Here is a 25,617-nt window from a genome sequence, read left to right on the forward strand (position 1 = left end):
TTTATTTTTTATGTTGAGATAACTAAGACAATAATTCAAGGTCTATAATGCTAAGAGTCATATAAGCTTCTAAACAGCCATTTTTGGAAAGTATTCTATGGGAATGTAGCAATTTACATGGCACATTTTCCCAAGGAATTCAGAGCAGTTCGTGACCCTTATGTAATTTGTGGGAGGTAAAATACATTTGTCATTATTTGAAATCCCAAAGTCTATGAATTGAATCAAGAAGTCTCTTTATAGGCTTTTCTGATTCAGGACAGCCAACCCTAACGAGACCTGGAACACACAATACTACTAACGGTTTTTGTCAGCAGGAAATTCAAAAATAGCACACCTAGAAGAATTGTCATTTTACACTGAGCCAATTGTCATAAACTGTGTGCTCCATGTGTTTCAATGGAACTGAAAACCCCAACTCAATTTTCTGCTGAACAAATGTTTAAACTGAAAAAAGTAACAAAGCCCACAAACAACCCTTTTACTTGATGCACATTTTTCTTTATCTTCTTGTTGGGTTGTAAGAATGGGAATTCTACATAGAAGGAAAGATATAAAAATGAATTCAATCGTGTTTGCTAGTATTTTCTACACTGTGTACTGGGCTGTGACGAACATACTTTATTTGATAGGAATTATAATCATCCTTTGTTCAGGAAAAGATGAATTCAGGACTTTCTATAATTAATATACTTGTACTCTTTCAGGAAAACTACATGCTGTGTATTTATATGTTAAAGCAACAGGCACTATAAAAATTTTGTTGATACTGTGTGTGGTAGTTTTCAGCTTTTTGATACTTAAACCTTTGCTTCTACAAAGCATTATGCTGGTATAGCTGTTTAGCAATAACTTTTGATTATTATGGGCCTAGTTGTGGTAATTTTTAAAAATGGGCAGTATTCAGATTGCATATAAATTGCAGTGATAGAAAAAAATAAAAAATATTCTGCTATAGTCTGGGAGAAATTTTGATAAATCATGTTATTATATGGGTTGTTAAGTTCTTTGGAGTCTTTTGAAGAGTGTCCAGGCTGTTTCCATGCTTTGTTTATATAGGGAAATGATTGGAATAAAAGCATGAACTGAACTATTCTTGAATTAATCCAAATGTTTATATTATGGCATTATTGATAGAAATTTTGTCTTGTTACTTGGATATCATGCAGTGTTTATGAGGATAGCAGTTTTCTAGCCAAAATCTCACTCATGAAGTTCAGCTCTCCAACTTTAGAAATGATTTTTCTTTTTCTTCATGCACACATTCTTGGCACAAACCTCAGTAAAGTTAGGTTCAGGTGAATGTATGCAGATTATCATTCTGAATATGATTTTTTGAGGGGCATGATTGTAGCTTTTGTGTAATCAGCTACAGTAATTTTTACTAGTTTTTTTTGCCTTTTGGGTTTTTACTAAATGTTTTTCTACTGTTATTAATTTTCTGTAAAATATATTTATAGTGTCTCTATTCAGAGAGACAGAGCCAGAGAGAGAGAGAGCACATGTTCTCCCCATGTAGAAGTGACAATTGTACTGGGAGATGGTGTGATATACCAAACATTTCCTCAGTCCTCTTTCCTTTACTAAGCCCTACATTTTACAGAAGTGACTACCAATAAAGTAGACCAAGGAGAAGATCTCTGTATGCCTTAACAACTTTTCAGTTTTGCAAAACTATAATAATTCTTACATTAAATGTTATTGAAAAGTTTTTTTTTAAAAATTTGATTTATGGAGGGATTATGATGAGCCTCCTTAAAGAGACTAGCATGCTGCTTAGACTACGCGGAGCCACTGAGCAGATTCTTAGTCAAGCTATGTGAACAGCACGCTGCTGGCTATTAAGAAGCCAATGATAAACAAAATAGATATGATCTCTGCCCAGTTATACAAATGCATTTCAAGTTATGACAGATGCTGTGAAGGGCTTGAATCTTCTGGTTCACACACCTTCTCCCTGCCAGGAATCCGGGTGCAGAGCCAACGTTCTTTGCTTACTGGTCACGAAAATAAAGGAGGGTCAATTGGAAGATCCTGATCCATAGTTAGTTGATGTCCTTTCTGAGTCTCCACAGAGAGTTCGAGGAGTTTCTTCTTGGCAATCTTGACTTTTTTTTTTTTACATATATCTCTATTATAATAGGTCCCATTAGTTAGAATTGTTCTATTTCAACCTTCTGCAACTTAAACAGTAAGTCCTTGCAGTATAGTGAAAAGCCTTTTTCATGTTGAATTGCTTCATACATTTGAGATTTAAAGTGATGAATATGCGTGTTCGTTCATTTATTCTTGAAAATATGGAAGTACATTTGGGTTTTTGTATTTTTCTATTCATTAATTTTAAATGTCAAATAAATTATTACTTTTCTACATCCATTAAATGGGGATAATAACGCTTATCTCATTAGTTTACTGTGTAACTAAATGAGATAAAGTATTTACATATTCTAGATGCACATGTAGAGTATCAAGATATGTTAGATATTACTAATACTAAATAATACCACATTCTCTATCTATTACAAATTTCTATTAAAATTGCACTTTTCACATAAAATTTTGGCTGTGACCACATATGTGGGCACTTATGTATTAGTTTAGAGACCTATCAGTTGATTATACTTTTTCTGTATTTTTTTCTGAGAATAGAAATTTTAAAAAAACTTTCATTCAGTGCCTGCAAATAAATTAACTCAAAGATGTTCAATTCTAGAAGGAAACTTACAAATTATCTTGCCTGATATGCTCATATTATGAATATATAACTGGAGGAACAAAAAAATTAAAAAACGTATTTAGGCCACTTTGGGGGGATTCAGTTTATTAAATAATATCTCAAGTGCTAAATAATATTTGCGATAACCTTCCTTTCAGTGCTAGAGGATTCAGCAATACACTATGTTTGCCACCAGAAGGTGCTAAAGGGAAATAAAACCAGCCTGTTTGAATGCTTTGTACTAGTATTTTTCCATTTGCTCTTGGTGGTGTCCTCTCTAGATCATTTCGTCCATTCAGTAAAGGTTTTCATATGGTATCAATATCCTATCTATGAAATTTCAAGGATCTGACCATGGGCAAAAAAAGCAGGAAATAGAGAAGTCTTTAGAAATAACATTATATTAAATATTTGAGAACATAATATTCATGTAATTGAAGATACTGTATAAATTTTAAGCTTTACAATTTCTGTTAAAGTCAACTTTATAAAGAAAGTTTATGTTCTATGCTAATTCAGATGTCAAATCTTTCAAAAGTGAATTTACACTCCCTTTAAAATATGGTAGAACCGAGAATATTGTGGAATGCATAATTCTAGAGTGAGTACATTTCATAATCTTGTCAGTAAATTCACTAACCTTAAAAAGGTTTATTGTCTTTAAGCTTTCCTAAGTATAAAATATCACCAGGTGTCTGTGTGTATTTTCTTCACATAGTTTATTTCAGGATAATTTAAGCATCTAGGCGATACTGGTATTAAACTTTTTTCCATTGAGGATTTCCCTTTTCTTTTCCATTTGGGAAATACAACATGCTTCCCAGATTCCAAATTTCACTGCTTATTTTTATGACTACTATAAAAGGATAAGAAGAGGATAAAATAGTAAAAGGGGAATAATATTGTCCTGGGAGCTATTTCTGTATCTCAGTGCTAAAAGCCATCAAACTATATAGACATTTTTAAAAGTTCTTTTGTAATATTAATATAACTGACGAAAATGTGTTCATTTATCATTTCAGCAGAAAAAAGTATGAAATTCCTCTGGATATTTTTCTGGACATCTGCCATCTACATTTTCATTTAACATGCCTTTGCAAGTTGGATAGTTTTCCCAGATTTTTTTCTTCTTTTAATTTCATGTGCTCAGTAAAAATGTGGCAGTCTTAAGCCCAGTGCTGCAAACTATACTGGTAAAATAGGGTGGAAATCAGAGAAAATGGTAATTGTAGAGAGCTTGCCTGCAAAACCATACAAAATTTGGAAAGAAAAAAAAACAACGTGAACTCTTCTATACTCATGTAAACTATTGTATTAGTTTCCTGTTGTTGCTATAACAAGATACCACAAACTTGATGGCTTATGACCACAGAAATATTTATCTTACTGTTCTGGAGTTCAGAAGTCCAAAATGGGCCTTACTGGGTTAAATTTAGGTGTCTACAGGGCTGCATTCCTTCTGGAAGATCTGTGGGCAAATCCATTTCGTTGCTGTTTCTAGACCTAAAGGCTGCCCTGTCACTTGGCTGTGTTTCCCTTCCATCTTCAAAGCCTTCAATGGCTGACTGAATCTTTTTTATGCTGCATCACTCTGAATCTGACCCTTCTGCCTCATCCTCCACACCGAAAGAACACTTTTAATTACATTGGGCCTAACTGGATAATCTAGGACAAACTCCCTACTTTGAGGTCAACTGATTAGCAATCTTAATTTTCCCTTTCCATCTCACATATTCACAGGTTTCAAGGGTTAGAATGTGGACATCTTTGGAGGGGGGGTTATGTTTCTGCCTTCCACATCTACTTTCTGTGCATTTTTCCAGAGTTGAAATACTATGTATGTAATTTGTTTAGCATTTTTCACCTACACTTGTGGTTTGGATTTTCTCATGTTAGTGCTTTTCAGTGAATATCTTTTTCACAGCCACAGAACACTATATGGAAAGAATTTACCATCATTTTCCTACCCATTCACCTAACATTGGCCACTTAACTTATTTAAAAATATTTATTGTATATCAGTTGTGTGACAGGTGCCCTGCAAATAAATGGGATTTTAGTCATTTATAAGACAAAGTTTCTGCCTTTAGGGGAACTAATGGGAAAGAGAGGAGGAAAGAAAGTAAGGGATTAGTCAGAGTATGAATTTATTAAAATTCTGACATGGGCATGACAATGGAGAACAGGGTACCATAAAAATGGAAAGATATTTTTTCAATGGAGAGTCAGGCATGGTTTCCCTAATAAAGTGACATGTTTGCAGGGTCTGGAGGGTGGAGAGATTTATCCACTTTAGAAGCTAGGGAAAGAGTGTTTGAGGCAAAACAATAAAAAACAACAATAGCAACAAAAAGAACATGAGTAAAACAACAATAACAACAAAAAGAACACGAGTAAAGACCCCAAGTCAGGAAGCTGCTTGGCACAGTGGATGAGTGTGAAGTGAGACAAACTGGCAGGTGTTTGGTGATAAGGAAAATGGCTCAGGATGAAGACGGAGAGGTGAGAAAAGCCATTTCATAGAAGACTTCGTATTGCAAGGTAATAATATTGGATTTCATGTTAAAAACAAGGAAAGCTATAGAAGAATTTTAATCACAGGAGAAACACAATACGATTGTATTCAAAATTATCCCTCTGGCTACAGCACTCATCATGAATGAAGATAGCAGAAGGAGAGATGAGGAGGTGGCGACCGTATTGAGAAATATCCACAGATTTGTTGATAGAGGAGATAGTCAGGATGGTAGGAGCCGCTGAAAGGTTGGTGATGCCATGATTCCATTTACTAGGACTGGTATAGGCTGAGAGAAAGCCGTTATAGTGGGAGGACTGAGTTCAATTTTGGACACATTATATCTTAGAGGTTTTTGGGTCATAAACATGGAGGTTCCAGTGAGAAGTTTATGAGTGTAGTCAAGGCCTGATAGTTTGTCGTGGGCTGGAGCTTTATCGTGGAAGCTTTGTAGACAGCAACCATAGGCATGGGAGAAAAGTAAACAGGAAAAAGGGAAAAGATTGCTTCTTATTTCAGCTCTTAAGAGGAACAATTTCTTAAAATTGCGTGAATCATTGACCCCTTTTTGTATCATTTAGAATATTGCCAAGTCGAGGGTATAAATATTTTAATGTGGAAATGAAAGCTAAATGACAAGCAGGCAGACAGATTTAAGGAAGGGTATTCCAGGGAGACAGAATAACATGGGCAATGGCCAAGAGGCATGGAGATGCACATTGTTCAGCAGAGTTTAGAAATGTGATATGACAAGGGCCCAGGTTCTAAAAATTCTGTTCTAAAAATTTTACACTTATTAAATCAACGAGTCTGTGAGGTAATTACTATCATTACCTCATTTTATGTATGAGACAACTTAGGCACTAACAAGATAAGTAACTTTTCCCAGTTATACTGTTAGGAAATTGTGCTAGAATTCAAGCCCAGGCAGTCTGTATTACATAATGTACAACTGCTATTGCCAAGTACTCTTCTAATTACTCTCATTTAGGGGTGGCTATTTCGCTTTTCATCCTAATGAAGTCTGCCAATATTATCCATCCCCACTGGCTATAGGAGTGGGAAAAACACCCAAATTGGCCTCATCAGTATTTTTTTTAGATGTTTTAAAATTGGAAATAAAGAACAAAATATTTCTGCTCCTCTGATAGCAAAGCTAGTGAAATGTGTACTCCAAACTGCAAATGGCTATGATTCCATCCTAGTAGACATAGTCATGGCGAGTTTATAAAGAGATGAGATCCAGTGAGTCTCCTGGTGGTACTTAAATCCCCAGCTCACTCCAGTCCTGTTGGGGCAAGACTTCCTTTACAGCAGTTTGGTCATGTGAATCACAAAATGCCTAAGCTTGTCTGAGTTGGTTACGATGATTTGTGGTCAAAAGTGTTTTGAGTAATATATGGCTGATTTATTACAGTTAAAACAGCAAATGGCATGGGTAGACTTGTGTTTAAGAAAGGTCACACTTGCAAGAGTGTGAAAAGTGCAAGACTGGAGACAGAAAGAATAATTGGACTATTTCTATAACTCCAGTGAATACTGAAGAAGTGGGCTAAAGCATCAGCACTGAGGATGCTTTAGTTTACTTCTTCAGTATTTAGTCCACTTCTTCATTTTCTCCACTGAGGAAATGGACAAAATGATATAAAACACATCAATATGGTAATACCAATTGAATTTTGTTATTGGATGGAAAGGGTAAGAGTGAGGGAGGAAATGCACAGGTTTATGGCTGGAGAAGTACAGTAGATAGAGTATCATTTAGGCAGTAATAGTTTGAGGGTGGTAGAGGAAATAATGAATCCCATTTTGTAAGTGATGTCCAGAACACACTTACATATAGTTGACCCTGGAATAGCATGGGTTTGAACTACACGGGTCCACTTATACGTAGATCTTTTTTCAACAAAAGTTATACCAAGTGTACCTGCCTCTTCTCCTGGCTCCCCTTCTACCCGCTTTACATATTCTGCCTCTGCTACCCCTGAGACAGCAAGACCAACCCCTACTCATCGTCTTCCTCAGCCTACTCAGCATGAAGACAATGGGGATGAAGACCTTTATGATAATCTGCTTCCACTTAACCAATAGTAAATATATTTTTCTGTTTCTTCTGACTTTCTTGATATTTTATTTGTATTGTAAGAATACAGTATATAATACATATAACATGCAAAATATATGTTAATTGGCTGTGTTATCAGTAAGGCTTCCAGTCAACAGTAGATTATTAGTTGATAAGTTCTGGGGGGAGTGAAAAGTTATATGTGGATTTTTGACTGTGTAGGGGGTCAGCACCCCAATCCCTGTGTTGTTCAAGGATCAAGTGTATATTGATGTGAAGAGAGACCTAGGCTTGGTATATATAGGTTTGGCAATCATCAGTGTGTTGGTCTTAGAATGTGGAATGTCATTACTGATCCTTCCTAAAGTAGTTTTAATGGCAAGGAAGGCATAGAAGCCTGATTTCATACTTGAAGAGTGAAGGGAAATCTTCTACTTAGACATAGAAGACTGAGTTCATATACATGTGTTTACTTCCTCTCAAACCCCACTAAAATATTAGCAAAGAATTAAAACCTACAAGAAAAAGGGATGGGAAAAGGAAGAAAAAAGTAAGGTCTATGACATTTGGAAAGTGAAATGTAAGAGAAACATGGTGATCAGAGCATAGGAAGCTTATAACTAACTGAAGAAGGAAGGTCCTGCAAGAAATAAACAATGTTTTACCTCTGGGCCCTGGAATTGGAGGCAACAAAAATCACTGAAACAAGGAAGAGGAGAGAAGGCTGAAATTCTGCAGCAGCAATTCATCTTTCAGATTTCCTCCACAGCCAAATGACAACTCCTCCTAAATCCTGATATAAGTCAGGAGACTTACCTATTGGTAAAATTAAATCAGAAGTATTCTAGACTTCAGGATATCAGACACAATAGAGGGCCTGAAAACAAGGTAATTGATGAAAAAACTAGATACCAAATAGAGAAGCCATCAACTCCTTCTTTACCCAGGATGCTATATCCAAGATTTAGCTCTCTAGGCAGGAGCATAATAGATTCCTATTTCAAGGAAGAGGTGTGCATATGGGAATGAGGGGTATAGAATTAATTTCTAGATATTGACATTTGAAGCTTGTTGAAAACATTCAGGCCCTACCCAATTATTCTAAGACCTGTGAACAAGTAAACTCTACTTAGTAACACAAACCTCACTCTCTACTTTTTAAGCCTCACTTTAACATATAGATTGCTAAGTATCCCAGGGAATTTGAGAAATTCCTTTAATGTAAGACAAAGGAAAATGGGAAAATCAGGAATAATAACTCAGAAGAAATTGAAACATTCACAATACAGTTAGCAAAAGAAAAACTTTTTAAAAAGCAATAATTGATATGCTCAGAGGAAAAATAAAAGACACAGGAAAGATGAATAGGATGAAATTTAAAAAGAACACTTAGTGAACAAAAAGATTTTTAGAAATGAAAACACATGATTCTGGAAATTAAAAAAAACAGTAATGTAAGGATTGGAAATTAAAAGTGAGAGAAAGTTAGAAACAGCTAAAAAGAAAACAAAGGAGAATCATAATAGGTAAGAAAATTGAGGAAAGTAAACCAAGTAGTCTAGTATTCTAATTTATATATTCAATAAATGTTTATTGAGCATTGTTATGTGTTTTGCATTGTTCTAGGTGCTGAGGATATCAGAGCAGAATAAAATAAAATCCTATGATCAGGAGTTCCAATAATACAGAATTGAGAAAATGTAAGTGAAATAATTAGGAGTGAAATAATGCCAAAAGATAAAACAACACTCTCTGAATTACTAAGTTTCCAGATTAAAAGTGCCCATTGAATGGGATGGCATAGTGCTTTTTTTTTTTTTAAGAAGACAAAAAGGCACATAATCATGAAATTTTTAAATACTTGGGTTAAAGAGAAAATCTTAACAGCTTTCACAAGTAAAGGGCACATTTGAAGCTGAATATTCTTAATAGAAGTACTAGAAGCTAGAATAAAAACAGAACAATGCCTCAAATACTCAAAAGGAAAATGATTGCCAACCTAGAATTTGTATTCAGCTAATTTCTGAATGACATAAGGATTAAAAAATAAAGATAAATAAAAGTATTTCAGAAAACACACAGTTTCAAAATTCTTCCACTCATATAACTTGTGGTTCATCAAACTAAGGGAATAAATCAAGAAAGAAAATAGCATGAGATTCAGAAATTGGAGGATTCAGTGCAGAAGAGAGGCAAAAGTAATCCCAGAGCAATGAAGTGGAAGAAAGGGATAACACCTGAATACCAGACCCATACAGCAGCCAGTCCTGAGTTTTGGAGGAGAAGGGAAGATTCCAAGGGAAGGTCTTTCAGAGAAAAAAGATAAGTTGCAGTAATGGATTATCCTATATGTTCTATTGTAGAGAGTTATAGAAGAATTAATGACAAGAACATAGAAAATTGTGCAGTTTTCTTGAAGAGGTGCTCAATTGTACAAAAAGAAAAAGTTGCTCACGAATGTAAATGATTTTATGATACGATATCTAACCCAGCAGAAAACATATTTACCTAGTTGGTATAACATAAACACTGAATGTTAATTACTATCCAAATTGTGATTGGCAAATTCTAGCCAGGGTATAAAAACTAAGACTAAGAGAGAGAGGAATCTTCATTTTCCATATAGGAATTCAAGAGACTGTTGAACTTTTAATGGGAAACAGCATGGATATCATTTATCAACTTGAGAAAAATTCAAGAAGACAGAGCTAAAATAGTTAAAATGGTGGCCTTTCAGGAATGAAACCTGATGGTGACACACAGTAGTGCTGTTCTTATTAAAAATCTTTCCAAAATTATTCAACTTTTAAAATGTTTATGTGTAGAATTTTCAATATAAAATTATATTTTAATTAAAAAAATAGTGGTTAGGTGCTGAAGAAGTGGAGATTGCAAATGTAGCATAATAGCAGCAAGACTTAAGTTACCAGGGGCAGAGGAAAGACAATTGAGGAACTGTTACTACATTTAGCATTGAGGGGAAGGACAGTTTTCATATGGGAGGAGCTTGAATAGGTTTATAGGCTACAGAGAACGAGTCGGTAGAAAGGAAGAGTTTGAAAACAAGGCAAAAACAAAACAAAACAAAAAAACTTACAAGATAAAACATGTATTGGAATCACTGGAAAAGACTGAGGTTGCTGCTAATTTATGTTCTTTTTCTTCATCAAGGATTCCTAGTGCCTTTTCCTCCTCAAATTTAATGGCCTACTCAGCAGCCCATGTGCAGAAGTTATGAAGTGGGGCTGTTAAACTGTTGGTGAGAGTTTTCAGAGAAAGATCATGGTGTTGGGTTGCTGACATGGAATGAATAAGAACAGATGAGGAGGGACTTAAGAAGGGAGGTAGACATTACCGAACTTAGAAGAATTTGATACACACAGGGAAAATTCCTATACAGAGGGAGATTTGAAGAGTGGCTCTTCTCACTGCTTTATAAGGTGCTTCCATGGGTCGGTGATTCCAAGCTATAGGACCTCAGCAGTGCATGTGAGCTGCTTAATTTTTTTGTGAAACACTCCCAAAAATAGATAGAATTAATTACTTCCTATAGACATTTATTACATATAGTTTTGGTAATCATTGCTAACATTTACTGAGAGGTTATTGCTGACCGTAATTTAATTGTGAAATATGGATTGTCTCATCTGAGACTCACTACAACCCTGCGTGGCACAAATTGTTTTCATTCCGATTTTGCAAATGGTAACAATGAGGCACATATAGTTTAATTGGCAAAGGTCACTGAGCAAGTGAGCAGTGAAGCTGATATTTGCACCTAAGTAGCCTGACTGCTAAGCCTATGTAAATTAGTCATTAACCTATATCTGCAGTAACTACACTGTAGATGATGGAATAGCTAATGCACATGGCATTTGTTGAAAAAGCAGATAAATTGAGAGTAGCTAAGTAAGGCTGGAGCATAGATGTATGAAGCACATTTAAAGGGTACACGTGGGGAATTGGTGGAGGAAGAGTGTGAAGACATAAGAGAAACTGGTTCATGAAGAGCCTTGTCATAGTGAAGACCTTTGGGCTTTAGCCTGACAGCTAGAAGAAGAAATTGAAGGATTTTAACTGGGAAAATAATATGATTGATTTTTTTTTCCAGAAAGCACCTTCTTGCAATATTATAGAAAATTAATTGGAAATATCAGAGGAGGGGATATAGCAATGAGAACATTTATGAGACTGGCATTGGTTGAGGCAAAGTGTGCTAGTAGGCACAAAGAGGAGGGAACAAATATGAGAGGCATTAAGGAGGTATGTTTAATAAGATTTACTGAAAGATTGGAATAGGGCATGACGAGTATTTGTGGCTTGGATAATTAGATGAAAAACCATTTATCAATATGAGAAAAACAGGAAGAAGAGCATTTGGGAGACAAGAAAAATATGAATATACTTTGAGATAGATTTTATTTGTGTGATCTGGAAAAATGAAAATGTGCACTAGGTACTTAGTTTAAAGTCAGAGAAAGAGAGAGAGAGAATATGTGTGACCTTTATTGATCTGGCTTTGGGTTTCACCATATAAATCACCTGTATAAATTGGACATGGTTGCAACCATCTCAGAGAGATACAGCAAAGTTCCAGAACATCATCTGTGATCACTTGACAAATGTAAGCTAAATGTTGAAGCAGAATGTGGTTATGATTTCGGGGAAAAAGTTACACTTAAATGGTGGCTAGAAACAAAGACCACAGAGAAGATTGAAGAGGGGCCAGACTTCTGAGGGAAACCAACAAAGCATGGCTTCATGAAAGCAAAGGATACTGTGAGTAGTTTCAAGGAGAAAGTGATCAAATTTCACTAATAGGCCACTCAACTGTTTGATAATTAGCAAGCCCTAATTGAATTGGTTTAGATTTTTTTTTTTTTTTGGAAGAGGTTGATTTAAGAGCTTGTTTTCAGTTTTCTAAATAAATGAGAGGTGAGGGAGTAAACTCAGTTCGTGGAGAAACTAGATATTTAAGATGTTAGGAGACAAAGCAAGGAAAGGTAAGTCAAGATTTTTGTTTGTTTGTTTCAGGATCAGAGAGACTTAAGGGAAAGAATTAGAAAAGAGAGACAAAAAGAGAAGACCCTGAATAAAAAAGAAATAATGGAGGAACCTTTCAATGGGATAGCATCCAGAGTACAGACTGACCCATTTGAAGGGAGAATATTATTGTTCACTTAGGCTATGAGGATAAAAGTATAGGTTGGTGCCGAAAATCTAGCAATCCATCAACTTTGTGGACTCTGCTTTTGTTACATTCTATTTTCGATGAACCAGTCGTTTCTTTTTTTTCTCCAATTCTTGTTGTATTCATGGTCTTTTTCATTTGCACACTTTTAAATCTTTATGACAACTGTGAAGTTGAAATCACAGGCCTTGCCTGTTTGTCTTTCTAATTTCCAGGTTCTGTGTGTATGTTAGCCACATGAAAATCTTTGAAGAAAATTTTGCAGATAGCTCAAACTATACATGATTAATACCTGGTCTAGAATGAAACTAAATTTTGAAGCATTGGCTGATGACCCTTATAGAAGTCAGACAAATCACAACAACTGACTTTGAGGTTTTAAATATGCATATTTTGTTATAATTTTACAGCCTGAGCAGATGATCTACAACCTGGCCTCAAAGATCTGCATGCAATAAATTGCAAAATGGGCCTCATTTATTTATTTATTTTTTTAAACCTCCAAATGTGGAAGGGATGAGTCAGCCTATCTGAGATTTTAAACTGCCAGTTTCAGGGACACAGCACAACCCCAAGCCATTGCTTCCAGCAAATTACTATTAAAAATATTTTCTGCTAGGCAGGACTGCCTAATGTGTTAACCTTGACCAGTTTCTTTTAAGTGAAAGTAAATATTAGAAAGCAAAAACAACACAATTACTACTGAAGGGCAGGAGCAAGGTTATTTCCTTCATTTGCTTTTGAAAATCTGTTTGTTTTAATAGCCTTGATGTTTTACAAGAAGAGTCAGATATAATTCATTTTACCAAGGACAAGATGAAGTTGAATCAATTTTCTCTCTAAAAAAAGCTAATAATATGCAAATTGATATATAAATGTCAGTGAATATACTGCGTATAGGCACCTACATATTATTGTGTTTGTACAGATATCAAGGACATGATATCGCTCACATAATTGCAAGTATTTATGTGCAGTAGAATGAAGAGGATATTTAAAAATATAGGAAAGCATGAAAATTTTGACATGATATTTTAAAGTCTTCTAAGATACATATTGAAAATGAGTCCACTGATCATTTATTTATATATAATTTCAGTAATGAGAGTACTAGAAAATATTTGCCTCTGAGTATAAACATTTGGTTTAATAATTCTTAATTAGAATTTGAATTGCAATACAAATGGCTATGTGAAAAGAATATCATTAATGAATTAGTTAACATAAAGAGGAATGTAGGTCACTGCTCACAGTAGGAGCTCAGAAATGGTTAGCTAGATTTGAACAACTTAAAGATAAGAAGAAAAAGGTTTTCAGCCTTCCTATAAACAAAAGATACTCCCTGACAGGAGCCCATTCTTCCTTTTAGTTTGATTAAAAGATCTTCCTAGGCTTTGGGGTAGTTGCTTTTCTTTCTTTAAATTTTTCAATATTCCTTCAATTTTCTGCATTATTAGATATTATTTTATCACTATGATCAGAAAAAAATGATTTTGGAAAGACATATTGTAAAAATTCACTTTACATGGGATTTTACTTTAAAACTGGATTTTTCATGGAGCATAGAAATGCCCATCACTTGAATCTATCTATTGTTATATCTCCAAACACTTCCCTTAATAGAATGAATGGAATGCCACATGCAATACATAAATGTGCAACACACCATGAGCTTAAAAAGAAAACATATATTTAGAAAGAGTTACTAAAATTACAATAGAACATTTTTAATGCTACCATTCATGGGTTTAGTCTACCTGCATCTTTCTGATGTCTGCATTTCCCCTCTGCTATCTGAAAATGGGTTCTAAACTGCATTTATCAAACTTGTTAACACGTCAACTAACATATTGTCTTTCAGTGTATCTTTACTACACTTTGTAAAAACTTGTAAAAATATCTGTAATTGTTGGCCACTATTACACACTTTGTGAGATATAGACAAGTAAACATATTTTAGGCCATATGCATTAGGAGTTATTTCTTTAAAAAACAACCTTATTTGTTCTGTCTTATCAAATACTCAGTCAAGTTCTATTCAACCAATTGTATTCTAGTGAAGGTCAATGTATACAGACACCTATATGGGGAATAGATACAAAAACCCTTTCTGGAGCCAGAAGCAAACTGTTTCAGTTTTCTATTATTTCTTAACAAACACCTCAAGAGAGAATTTTCAAAACACTATCATTTTATTTGCTCATGATTCTGCAACTGTGGCTGGGCTCAGCTGAATGGTTCTTATGTCGTTCTTGCTGGTGGTAACTTATGTGGTTGTACCAGTTGAAAGATTAACTAGGGGTCTGGGATCAACTGGCCCTTGAGACAGCATGGCTTCTCTCTTTGCCCTGTGACGTAATCCCAAAGCCTCTTCTTTCCATGTGGCCATTCCAAAGGGGATAGATATATTTCTTACATGGTAATTTAGGGCTCACAGGAGTGCAAAAATTTAGACTTGGCACTGGTTATGGTTAAAGTGAAGTGCAGATTCATGGGGAAAGAACTATACAAGGCCATGAATACTGGAAGCTGTGATTTCACTGGAGGATGCCAAAGAAACTAAGTTCAAGCTACAGTGTGTATTCTCACTGCCGTTAGGGGGCACTATATGTCACCACAGGAATGTTGGTTATGCCCAACAAAGTGGATGAACTCATTGCATGAATTTAGATAAATGAGTGAAATGGTCAGGTAGATCTCTTGGGCAGCACTGTAGAGAATGGATTTCAGACCAAGACTAGAGGCAATGAGATCAATTCAACAGTAGTACCGTAATTGAGATGAGAAATGATTTGAGTCTACATCTAGGTTACTATTTTCCCCCTAAACTTTCCTTTGGCCTCCTTCTAACTTGAAAAGGGTAAAGAAATAAGGATATAGGGGAAAAGAAAAATTTAGCATAATTCTTTGGCTAGTAACACTATTCACTCAGATGAGGGAGGCAGAGGGGAAACATTTTTTTAAAAATATCTATTAAAGTTGAAGTTTCTGTCAGTGTTCAGGTAGAACTATGTAGGAGTCAGATGGTTATGTGGGTTTGGATCAAGAGAAGGATCTAGGATGCAGATGAAGACTGAGGGGTCATTAGTCTTTGAGGCCTTTGGAAATGTTGCCCTCACCAAAAAAATGCATAGAACAGTGTTTCTTAAAAAGGAGGGTGGCATGTATCAGGGTCCAGTAGAGAAAATTGCCAACTCTAAGTTCTAGTACTCTCCCAGGCCCCCAACATTGCAAGGGTAAGGTAGGAAGCAAGTGTACTTGGAACAAGCTCCTAGGTGCTGCTTTACTTTTTTCTTCCAGGGGACATAGGCGTTGACACAATTTTAAAAGCTCCCCAGGAGATTCTGCTGTACACCGAGGATTAAGAGTCACTAAAGGAAAGTGAGGAGGGAGTAAGGGTGAGCATTTCATCCAGGGCAACAAAAGTCAAAAGAGCAAGACCAAACCTGATAATGTAATATTTAGATGGCAGCTACAACTATTTAAAAAAAACAAAACAAAAACCTGTCACAGATTAAAGGACAAATTTTGTATATGTAATTTCTGGTAAGGTCTCATGGCCATTCATTGGGCTTTTCAACAATTGGTCTACCTTCCACCATGTAAGAATTCAACAGTCACTGTTGTTCTAGAGATATGTGGTTTCAGTATTTCACATTGGTCTAGTGATGGAATATGATCATATCCTGGAGTGGTTCAAACATGCTTTTTTGTGCTTCTTTAGTTTCCTTTTTGGTGACAAATTTACCATTTTTTAATCATGCAGCATTTCCTGTTCTTGCTCCTTTCTCTTTTCCTCCTTTGACATCCCACCCCATCCTTCTGAATTTGTGCATCCTTCAAGAATATTTCCTGTCTTCAAGTCATTTTCCTCCTCAGGTTTCTAGATGTCTACTTTAACTTTAGCTTCTTTCTGTTTGTTTAATAGTGAATCACTTACCATATGCATCCTGTCCGGGTCTAATTGGATTCTGGATGGCAAGTTAAATTTAAAAGGATAATGGCAGAATTCTTTCTCGGGTTTTTCAAGATTGCTCCTAATAGCCTTCCATCTTATCATCTCTTTTTACTTCACAAATTTAATCAATCATTTAGTGGAGTTAAAATGCCAAATCCTATGGATTTCTCCTTAACCTCTCTGTGCTTCAGTTCTTCATCTGTAAAATGGAGACAATTTCAGCATCTTCTTCACAGGGTTATAGGAGACACTAGATGTAAAGCACATAGAACAATAGCAGCCAGTGAGTGAGTGCTCAGTAAATATTAGTTATTATCATGACTTCTTAAGTATAACTCTCCTTCTTCTAAAGTTTAATTCATTTTTCTAAATAAATTGACCAGTGTATAATTAACAGAAGGAAGTGTTCAAGCACATACACACTCTCACATATACTCACATACACACGCACGTTGATTTGAATGATGATTACACAGGCATATGCATTTTGTATACTCACAATTTATGCTTTCTATATGGGAATCATACTTCAATAAGTTACTTGGGAAAAAATGTAATTAGAGGCAGAATAGGAGAGTGGTTAAGACTACAGGTTCTGGGCTGGGCGCGGTGGCTCACGCCTGTAATCCCAGCACTTTGGGAGGCTGAGGTAGGCAGATCACAAGGTCAGGAGATCGAGACCATTCTGGCTAACACGGTGAAACCCCATCTCTACTAAAAAATACAAAAAAATTAGCCGGGCGTGGTGGCGGGCGCCTGTAGTCCCAGCTACTCAGGAGGCTTAGGCAGGAGAATGGCGTGAACCTGGGAGGCAGAGCTTGCAGTGAGCCAAGATCACACCACTGCACGCCAGCATGGGCAACAGAGCGAGACTCCGTCTCAGAAAAAAAAACAAAAAGACTACAGGTTCTGGAACTAGACTTCTGTTCAAATCCTGGCTCTAGCCCTAACTAGTTGTGTGATTTGAGACAAGGAATTAGCCTTCGTTATCCCAATTTCTACAGTAGTTAAATCTGGATAAAAGTATATATCTCAAAGAGTTGTTGTGAGTATTAAAAGATATGATTTAAAATACTGCCTACTACATCTTGTATATAAATGTCAGCTGTTGTTTATATCATTCTGTATCCTGATAAACTGCAACATTAGTTTGACAAATGTATCAATGCTTTAAAAAAGATAGTATATATTTTCTTAAAATAAAGGCATTATACATTTCTGGGTTATGTATCCTTTTCTGTGTATAGCCCATATCTATACTTAGTATGTTTCTTCATGGAGAGAATAAGATGTATACCTTTTTGTTAATTCTGTGTATCTCTAGCATTTAATCTGATGCCACATTTAATAAGAGCAAAATTAACATTCATTGACTCTGACTGAACATTAATGTCATATCAGATAACAAGAAAACAGTTTTTCTTAGAAAAACTGATTAAATTGAGTATTCACAACTAGTAGTGAAAATTGTATCTTACTGATTTAGGTCACATCCACCCAAAGCATAACTATTCCTTTAGCAGCAAATTTTAAAATTTTATGAAAATAAGTTTGTGAGAAGTAAACAGATTTCATTTTAACCTCAACTATTCTACTCAACTCTTCAGATCCCAGAAAATTACAGTAATACTAAATTGGAATAATGTCAGATGATGGAAAATTCAGATCCACATGGATAATTGTCTCATAAGTAGAGAGTGGCTGTGATTCTGGAGTTTTAAATATTCAAATCTAAAAGACAAATGTCCCAGTGTTTTATAATGACTCACACAGTAATTTTTTCACTATAAATTTAAATGATTTAAATTGAATTCTAATACAAAGTGCAAAATCAGATTTAACAGTTATTTATGTAAATTAGAATAATTTCTTCAGTGCTTTAAAAGAAAATGTACAAGCTTTGATATTCTTCAATTAAGTTATCAAATAACAATGTTGGCAATTCTTTCAATTTTAATATTAGCTGTAAAATAAAGGGTGAAAGAATGCCACTTTACTTCCAGTTTTTGGACTGAGAACTGAACATAACCATTATACCCTTACCATTTATTACATGCCATTACTATTTCTTATGCATACCAACTACTTTTCAGTTCCTATATTTGGAATGTGTGGAAATTTTCTTCTTTAATTTGACATTTCTAATGTGGGGTAAACTGGTATGGAGTATCAGAATGCTATAGAAACAGCCATCTAGGAAGTGATAAGATGATATGCAACAGAGAAAAGGGCAATTTTAGACATCAAAAATCTTTTTCTTGGCTATTGATTGAAGGAAACCTGATTTTGAAAAAAAAATCCATAGGAAAACATGTGTGGTGTTTGTGTAGTGGTGGTGGGCCAGTTACTCCAGTACAAGTTATTTTTGAGACAGTATTGTAAACATTATAGTTCACATCATCAAACACTAATAAAGATATGTTTCCTAGTAAAGGATGTATTTCACCCATGGTAGTGTAATGATAAATCCCATTTTCAGGTTAAGACTGCATCTGGAGTATTGAAACTTGGAGCCACTTTCTGAGGGTAAATGCGAGGATAAGAAGTCTTTAACCATTTCTATTGAGGATAGGCTGCTGTAATTACTGTGGAAAAGAGAAGGCTTACAAGGGGGCTATGAGAAGGCAGAAGTAGAACATTTGTTCTACTTGGGTGATGAATTAGAAGTGGAAAAAGATGAGAGGCAAAGACAAAGACAGCTCCTAGAATTGAAGCCTCTTACACCAAGTATGAGGCTTTGCCCTGCAAAGAAGTGAGTTCCCAAACTCTGTGAGTACTTTAGCAGAGGTGGCTCCATGCCAGGGACTAAGGATTCCCGCTTGGGAGAAAAGAGTAGAAGACTCTTGAGCAACTTTCTGATGGATAATTTGTGGGGAAAGTATTCCTCGATATAGTCTTTCTAACTAGGTATAAAGAATTGGAGCCACTATTTTTTGATTTTAGAAATAGTCAAAGAAAAAAAAAGATAAAAGAAACAAAAGAAAGAAAAAGAAAAAGAAAATCCAGCTGGCAAAGATAGAGAAGGAAGCGGGGGGAAGGAGAAACAGAAAAAAAAAGAGAATCCTTATAAAGTTTTAATCCCCTCACACGTTTTTAAAAAACTTATTCTCATCTATTTATCCACTACATTTTATTATTATAAATATGATAGTCTGAGGATTGGTAGATTGTTACTAAGTTATTTTTTACATACATTTTATATACACACACACATATCCTGGTCACATGCACATTCATTTTTGTGTGTGTGTGTTGCTTTTAGTTTTCTGTTTTTATATTTGATATACTGACAACAGTTAGACCAGTTCATTTAACTAGTTTTTAGTCTCACTGCCGGTATTCCATGCCCCTACTTCTTTATTCAAGACTTGTCAATTTTGATTCATTACTCAACCACATGAAGTGTATTTTCAAATAGTTTGTTTGATAAATAGAAGATTTGCATTATTGAAAATGTCTTTTTCTTACCTTTACATTTGAATAAAAGGGTGGCACAATATAAACGATTATTGTATGTCCAGTTATTTTCCCCTTAAAATTGTAGACACTGCTCAATATTTTCTTAGGAATGTAGTTTTACAAATGAGGGTAATGACAAATTCATGTTGTTTTATCACTGCTCACTAATTCCTTTTCCTGTCTTAATGCTTTTTGGCATTAATTGATGCTTATACAAAAGAAAATCTAAGATGTCTATGGGTATATAATCTCATTTAATGAGAATCTTATGTAATTAGAATCTTATTTATTTAATTTGTATTCCTTTAACATGACAACAATCTCTTTTGACCTTCATATACAGCTTCACAAAGTTTTCTTTGATTATTAGCATTTCCTTTAATTATTACCATGTACTCAATTAATATTCATAATATCTTATTGCTTATTTTTATGGTTTCTTCACTAGTATACCTAAAAATATTTGATTAGTGATCCATTCTTCATCCTCTGTACAAGTTGTCTTATTGCATAATTCTTAGGTCTTTGCTTTTTTTTTTCTGTTAACTTTGGGAGAGTTTTTCAAGCTTGACGTATATGTTAGGGTTTTATCCACAGGATAATTTGTGCTCCTTTTTCATCTGGTACAATTTTAGTTTCCTTGCAGTCCTTCCTCACTGAATTTATCCCAGCATATTGTCTTTGCTGCAATATAAAGTGGTGAAACATCTTTAGAGTTGATCCTTGAACAACACAGCTTTGAACTGTGCAGGTCCACTTATACACAGATTGTTTTGACAAATACATTGGAAAGTTTTTGGAGATTTGTGACAATTTGAAAAAATTGCAGACGAACCACATAGATTAGAAATATTGAAAAAATAAGAAAGAGTTAGGGATGTCATAAATGTATAAAATATATGTAGATATTAGTCTATTTTATCATTTACTACCATAAAACACAAACAAATTTATTATAAACAGTTAAAATGTATCAAAACTTGTGCGCACAAACACAAATTGTACATGACACTATTAGGAGTCCAGAGAAAAATAAGCAAATATAAAGATGCAGTATTAAATTAAAACTGCATAAAATTATCTGTAGTACATACTGTACTTCTATAATAATTTTGTAGTTACCTTCTGTTGCTATTGGGATTAGCTCAAATGTTGCAAGTATTTGTTTAAAACGTCATGTGACCCTGAGCCATTCATCTCTGCAGTCAGTTGCAAATAAAAAAAGTAAAAAGTGATCTCCCGTAGTTCTCATGTATTTATCATCATGTTTAGTGCAATACTGTAAACATGAATAATACCATGGGACTCAAAGTGCCACTAGTGATGCTGGAAGTGCTCCCAAGAAGCAGCAAAAAGTTATACAAGAAAAAGTTGAATTGCTTGATACTTACCATAGATAGAGATTTTTGCAGTTCGGGTTGCTTGCCATTTCAGATGGATGATTCATCTTGTAAACAGACAATATAAACTTACAGTATCAATAAGTATAGTACTGTAAATGAATTTTCCCTTCCTTGCGATTTATAATATTTTCTTTTCTCTAGCTTACCTTAGCATAAGAACACAATATGTAATGCATATAACATACGAAATATGTGTTGAATGACTGTTTATATTATTGGTAAGTTTCTAGTCAACAGTAGGCTAATATTAGTTAATTTTTTTAATTTTATTATTATTATTATTATTATTATACTTTAGGTTTTATGTTACATGTGCGCAATGTGCAGGTAAGTTACATATGTATACATGTGCCATGCTGGTGCGCTGTACCCATTAACTCATCATCTAGCATTAGGTATATCTCCCAATGCTATCCCTCCCCCCTCCCCCCACCCCACAACAGTCCCCGAGGTGTGATGTTCCCCTTCCTGTGTCCATGTGTTCTCATTGTTCAATTCCCACCTATGAGTGAGAATATGTGGGTTTGGTTTTTTGTTCTTGCGATAGTTTACTGAGAATGATGATTTCCAGTTTCATCCATGTCCCTACAAAGGACATGAACTCATCATTTTTTATGGCTGTGTAGTATTCCATGGTGTATATGTGCCACATTTTCTTAATCCAGTCTATCATTGTTGGACATTTGGGTTGGTTCCAAGTCTTTGCTATTGTGAATAGTGCCACAATAAACATACGTGTGCATGTGTCTTTATAGCAGCATGATTTATAGTCCTTTGGGTATATACCCAGTAATGGGATGGCTGGGTCGAATGGAATTTCTAGTTCTAGATCCCTGAGGAATCGCCACACTGACTTCCACAAGGGTTGAACTAGTTTACAGTCCCACCAACAGTGTAAAAGTGTTCCTATTTCTCCACATCCTCTCCAGCACCTGTTAATTTTTTGAGAAGTCAAAAGTTATATGAGGATTTTTTCAACTAGGGGTTGGTATCCCTAAACTCCATGTTGTTCAAGAGTCAACTGTACAAGTTAAACATATACCTACATATGACACAGCAATTTACTCCTTGGTAGTCACCCAAGGATATATAAAAACATATGACCACACAAAGAGTTGCACTCAAATATTCATAGATACATCATTCAGAATTTTCAGAAACTAGGAAGAGCATAAATGAATATTCATTCATAAGTGAGTGGATGAACAATTTGTGATGTATTCATAAAATGAAATACTACTCATAAATAAAAAAGGAATAAATGCTGATATCCATAGCAAAATAAATAGATCTGAGAAATATACTGAATGAAAGAAACAAGACACCAAAGAGTACATCTATATGATTCCGTATTTATAAGATATTATAATAAAGCTTATTAATAAGCTTTCATATCTTATAAATAAGAAAATGATGCAATAAAAATTAATATAATGACCATATCTCTGTAATCATTTGCTGTGGAAACAAGAAGTATATTTCTAAAACACTGTTTGGCATCATCAGTATAATATGAGAAGAAGAGGTAGAAACTGTAAGGAGACATCGTTAGAGATAAAAGGATGGTATTACTTAATGACACATGTTCATGGACTGTCAGACTTAATATTATTAAGTTGTCATTTTTAACTGAAATGATCTCTAGAGCTAAAACAATACCAATAAACATTCTAAGTTATTTTCTTTTTGTAAAAATCGACAAAAATTATTTGGAAATGCAAACCACTTAGGATAACCAAATCATTTTATTTTTCAAAATAAGAAAGAAGGCTATTTCCATACATTATCTGATTATGAGTTACTATAAAGCTACAGTTATTAAAACAGTGTGATATGATGAAAGGATAGATATGTAGATCAATGGAAGACAGCAGAGAATGCAGAAGTAGAACTACACAGATATGGTACATTGATTTTTGACAATGATGCCAAGGCAATTCTATGAGACAAGGAAAGACTTTTCAACAAATGGTTTTCTAACAATTGAAAAGCTTTTATTTATTTTTTAATAGAGACTATTGCTTCCAGAATTCATACACATTTGTTTCCCATCTTTATTTTCTGCTTGGACTTTGACTGCAAATGGAATATGAAAGACTGGAGTGAAGGGTAGATGGTAAAGGAAGACATTACAGGTATCTACATGTTGGAAAATTGTTATGTAGTTCTAGTTTTTCAAGGCTTTGATTTTCTGAACAGGAAGTAGAGGGGTAAACTAGAAAACTCACGTTTTACAAACTTCTTTCAAGGAAACAACTTCTGTTTAATCAGTGGACGCATATATAGAACAATGAATGCTTTTTTGCAACCGAATTTTAAGGAGATTATAGAGTATCAAACCTCCTGTAATGTTCTGGATAGGCCCTTTGCCATAGTCTTTTATTGTGGTTTGATTTTTTAAATTTTCATTGATTTGAATGATATGCTATTAAAAAGCTGGGGGAAGATGTGTCAGAAAACTAATAACAATAATGTTTAGTATATTTATGTGTTTTATTTAAAAATCAGAAGTCATAGTGAACTTTTTTTGAAGATGTAAACTTAAAAGAGTACAGTGGTCCTAAAATACATCATAAGAGTGTTGTTTGATACTAGATAACTCTATCTTTCTATGAAACATTTGCATTTCAAAGGGTAAGCCATCACCTTATCTGTGTGTCTCATTTTGGACAGTGAGGTGCTGCTACATAAGTGTGATAAGGAACACTGATGTCGCCTCATGTTATCTTAAAAATTAATGATCTAGAATGGAAGTGTTGTCTTTTGGTTTAAACCTAAGGGTGCAGTAATTTTTGCTGGTTTTAATATCTGAGTATCAAATTAGTCATTAAAACCAATACTTTGTTAATGGTGAGTATTGTATCATTCTTTCTGCATGCAACTGAGGTTTTCTTTTGTCATCTTATATAGCAGTTTGGACCACTTAGCCAGGTGGCATTCATTGGTTCTTGTAAAAACTGGGAATATTTGAGTCAGTTTGGTGACTGAAAGAGACAATGATGAAGGAGCAAAGACCAATTGATAGGACAGATTGCCTAGGGGAAGATTGGGGGTAAGCAATGAACACAGATAAAACATACTGCCTTAGAAAATGTGGTTGAATGTAAGGACACATGGATATGAAGATAACCAGATATTCAGGTGGAGAGAAAGGAGATGGTAAGACGTCATGCCCGGGACCATAATCTCTGGAAATTAAGAAGCAGGACCATCTGCTTAATAAATACTCCTTGAGGAGTTGAAGGCATCTTGGGGGGGAAGGAAAACTGAGGACATTTTATGACAGTAAGAGAGCTTGGGGTCAATTGTGGTGAAGAATGCAATAAGGAGTCAATTAGGACTAAATCAAAGGCTTGTGAGCAACAGTGAGGTCTCGGTGAAGTTACATGTATATTCTGAATCAACCAGCATGACTTTGTAACCCTCTGGTAGTCCTTGACAGAGAGGGACAAAGAAGAATACACTTCCAAAATAAATGGAAGAATACACTTCCAAAATAAATGAACTCTCAAGTGCATAGGAGACCAGGGATTTATCTGGGTAAATGGCACAGGGGTCAAGAAAGCTCAGCTATAAAAACTAAGACTGGAAATCCAGGCAGACTCACAAAATTGGTTGAAGACTTAAGGTAAAAAAAAAAAATAGGAACATGTCTATCCTATAATCCAGTAGTAAATTATGGTAACCTGATGTGCAGTCAGCAAGCTGATAATAATAACTGTATTAAAATAGCAGTCAAAAGAAAAAAAAATTCTCTAGTATGGTTTCTACCATTGGCTGATGGCTACTCTGAGCTGTGTACTTTACCTACATCAGGAGTTGGCAAGCATTTTCTCACAGGGATAGATAGTAAATATATTTGGCTTAGCAAACCATATGGTCTCTGTCACAATTACTCAACAGTACTCTATGAAAACAGCCTTAGACAATACACAAATGTATTAACATGAAAACCACAGGTGGTTACCTAGAAACCACCTGTGGGAAATCCCCATCAGAAGTCAACGCAGACAAGCTGCACCTGTTTCGTATAAACAGTGATGAGGGCATTGTAAAAATGGGTTTCCTGGCCTACTGGGATGTTAAGGAGCTGTTTTCAATCTACCTACAAGTACATCTATATGTGTGCATATATGTATGTGTATACTATATTACATAACTAATACTGTGTTGGGCCCTATGAGAATTATGTAGAAATTAAATAAATAATCTCCGTCTTCTGAGAAATGTCATTCTATTTGGAGGAAGAGATGGAGAAGGGAGGATTGAGGGAGTGGAAGTAATTATAAAATTTGATATAGTTGAACAGT

General features: G+C 34.8%; 1 protein-coding gene and 1 long non-coding RNA gene across 10 annotated transcripts in view; one reads left to right on the top strand and one right to left on the bottom strand.

The window, feature by feature from the left end:
• Positions 1-25,617, top strand: part of NAV3 (neuron navigator 3) — a 924,032-nt gene that overhangs the window by 410,442 nt on the left and 487,973 nt on the right. The gene's annotated exons all lie outside the window — the stretch shown is intronic.
• The window catches only part of LOC129049173 (uncharacterized), a 39,328-nt gene continuing 29,501 nt past the window's right edge, over positions 15,791-25,617 (bottom strand). The window contains exons 3-4 of the long non-coding RNA XR_008512009.2: positions 20,358-20,588; positions 15,791-16,695 (exon numbers count right to left, since the gene is read on the bottom strand). This is a non-coding gene — a long non-coding RNA (uncharacterized LOC129049173). The remainder of the gene's footprint in view (positions 16,696-20,357; positions 20,589-25,617) is intronic.

The sequence above is a fragment of the Pongo abelii genome, chromosome 10, assembly GCF_028885655.2.
Source record: "Pongo abelii isolate AG06213 chromosome 10, NHGRI_mPonAbe1-v2.0_pri, whole genome shotgun sequence".
Lineage (NCBI taxonomy): Eukaryota > Metazoa > Chordata > Mammalia > Primates > Hominidae > Pongo > Pongo abelii.